Source organism: Myodes glareolus, chromosome 1, assembly GCF_982192425.1.
Source record: "Myodes glareolus chromosome 1, mMyoGla1.1, whole genome shotgun sequence".
Lineage (NCBI taxonomy): Eukaryota > Metazoa > Chordata > Mammalia > Rodentia > Cricetidae > Myodes > Myodes glareolus.
This window is the reverse complement of record NC_142026.1, coordinates 59,325,293-59,328,337: the sequence shown is the minus strand read 5'-3', so window position 1 is coordinate 59,328,337 and position 3,045 is coordinate 59,325,293. Positions and strand designations below refer to the sequence as shown.

Here is a 3,045-nt window from a genome sequence, read left to right as displayed (position 1 = left end):
ACAGCCTTAGTTAATCTTTGTAAAAAGTTACTAAAGCATCCTCTCTGGTCCTGTTTAACCCTGGTATATGATTCAATTCATTTTCTTAGTTCTTGAATCCTGTTCCAAGCATTTAAGGCTGCTTTGTGACATAGGGACAAGATTTGTTCATCATAAAGACTTTGAACGTATGGGTCAGCATAAATGCCCTCACCAAGAATTTGATAATGGGACGTCTCAAATCCTTTTTGCTTTCCCCTGTTGTTCTAAAATTTTTGCCTCTTCTCACAAATAACATTTAATTGTGGCCCATCATCCAGGACTGTTGAAACTAACTTAAGCCAGTCATGTGGCATGGCTTTAATGCTAGAAGCCCATGTCTTTACCATCTCCCTAACAAAAGCTGAATGCAAGTCATAAGTTACTACTGCTTGCTTAATTTCTTTTAGATCATTCATTCCTATAAGGATCTATCTACCTTCTTTAGATCCTTTTGAGCATTTAGAACTTGATGTTTTGTCAGAGTACATTACAGGGTAAGAAGCTAAAATCCTGGGTAATTCATCTCTGACAGATACTGGCAATGTTAAATCCTGTCCTTGCACCTTCTTTCCCTGTTCATCAGCTATAAAAAAATTCCTCAATCATTTCAAATCTTTTTACTACTGTCTTATGTAAAGCCTGAACCTCCTGGCCTGTATATATTTCTAGTGATTTTACTGAAGCGCATACCCTCTAGTCCTCATTCTGTACATGTGATCCCACAGTCTTTTCTTTAAAGATAATACCTTATCCTTGGACACTATTTGGATAGCATTCAGATTTCCTTCCTGGAGAGATACTCAATCTGCTAACCTATCATTACTTTTTAGCAGATTTTGTAAGACTCAACAGTATGAAGTCTTTCAGATAATTTCTTAGTACCCTTTGACATGGATTGAATTTTGCTTCTCAAATTAATGTTATCCTTTTCAATAGTATTAATTTTTTTCAGTTAGCTGTTCATTATTAGTCTATAAAAACTGTATCTTTTTGAAATTTTTATTGAAATCTCTCAAATATCATCAAGAAATAGTTCTCTTCTTTGTAAAATAAGGGTCGGGGGATCTGCTAACAAATTCAACATGGGAGTTCCCTCTGCTGGTCTGCAGTAGGTTGATATGTGACAAACACATTCCCAGAGACAAATCTAATTTGCTGGAGAAGTGGAAAAAAGACAGGTGTGCTGAGTTTCGCCTCTGGAGAGAACACTGGGCATGCAGTGAGGTGGGATAGGTGAAAGCAGCAGAAGGCAGAGGAGGCACTAACTCAGCTGGGTACAGAGGGTATGGGGCCCACACTTCAGGGCTACTGGGGTAAAGTAGAGGCACTGTGAGCTCATATGGCTCTCTGGCAATGAACTGAGGTACAGTGTTGGGTAAAGGAGTATTGGGGTTTGGAGTCCCTACGAGTTTGTTCTTGGCCATCTTTGTGTTTGTCTTAACAAACTCTAGTCATAGTGTTTGTGGGATTTCAGGATTGAAGTGGATGCTGTTCAAAGCGTTCTTTGCAGCCTCTGCTTCTGAGCGATGGTCAAAACTGACAAAACCTACAGGCTGTTAATATGTGAGTTTTGTAAGAGAACCCTCATAGCCTTTGAATGGTCTGAAGAGCAGGTAAAACTCCCAGGGTTTGATGTCCAGGGACAGACCACTGACAAATAGGGTCTGGACCTCCTCCTCCTGAAGGTTGGCCTCACTCGGGCTGTTCTACTTAGCTTTGCCACCGCCATTCATCTTCCCAGCCCTTCGTCTCCACATGGAGCTGGGGCACAGGACTGGGGCAAGGGCACTTGCCTGCTTGCTACCTTCCTCTGGGCTGTTGAGCAAGCAAGCTGTGGGGATGGAGTTGGGTGGCACTGGGGGAGCCATGGAAGGGCAGGGAGCTTAAGATGCCCAGAAAACCCCGGAGTCCTGACAGGGCTGAGGCAGAGGAGGCCAAGGGCATGCTGCTGGCCTCCCCACTGCATCATTTCTAAAAGTGACTCATTCTTGGTTCTGTTATAAAACCATTTTCTTAGGATATACTATAAAAAACAAAACTGAGTCCCAATATCTAATGTGCAAAAGCAATCCCACACCAATTAGGATTTAAAGGGATATTTATTTTGGGGGGTAAAACTTACAAAACACCAACCATCAGGAAAGGAGCCTAGTCACTGGAGCAGGAGCCGGAACCAAGCGCTGGAACCAAGAGAGCAAGCCGAGGCTTGCTGCTCTTTTTTAAAGAGAAATATACCATGCCCCAGTGGGCTGGAATTTCAGTGACTATTGGCTGAAGGAGTGGAAGGTGCTCCTGCAGCACCTCCCCTTTTGTTTAAGTAAGAGAGTTCTAAACCTACTACAAAATTATATACAATAAGAACAAATATCCTATCCTAACTAGCCTAAATATTGCATAATAAATTTGACCAAGTCATGAGAGGAAAGTAGTTACAATTATCTAGTCTTCAACCCCATAGAAGATCCAAGAAGGGAAATAATGTTACCCAAGTAATTAGGAAGTGCAATCAAACACCTTCCAAAACAATGCAACAAATCACAGAGATAACTGGCTACCTGGGCAATCACCAAAGTCACGTTTGCAGCATTGAAGCAACCAACTTTGACTAAGGCCTAGAATAACTGACAGATTATTTTTAACAGGCAAGAGATTTTTCAAAACTGTCTTACCCTGTCTTGGCAAGATTTGACAGTTCTGCTTATCCATTTTCGGATTTTATCCATTTCCAGATTTTAACAGGCAAGCAATTTTTCAAAACCGTCTTACCATGTCTTGGTAAGATTTGACAGTTCTGCTTATCCATTTCCAGATACTGTGTATTTTGTCAGTAGTTGAGGTATGGGCAGTTCCTTGCCCAGAGGCCAGTTTTGTCAAGAAGACAAGCTCCAAGTGGCATGTCTTTGGTGCTCAACAATCTCTCGGGAATAGGTCAGTGTTGCCAGGAGTGATTGTGTCTCACTACCACAGAACTCTAAGATTAAATTAAATGCCATTTTCTACAGCTCTTCGAAAAGGTTGAAGACT

At 41.5% G+C, this 3,045-nt stretch overlaps 1 pseudogene; it reads right to left on the bottom strand.

Moving 5' to 3' along the window:
- Window positions 1-1,098: 1,098 nt before the first annotated feature.
- Window positions 1,099-1,754, bottom strand: LOC125405137 (RNA-binding protein with multiple splicing pseudogene; annotated as a pseudogene).
- Between the last annotated feature and the right edge of the window lie 1,291 nt (window positions 1,755-3,045).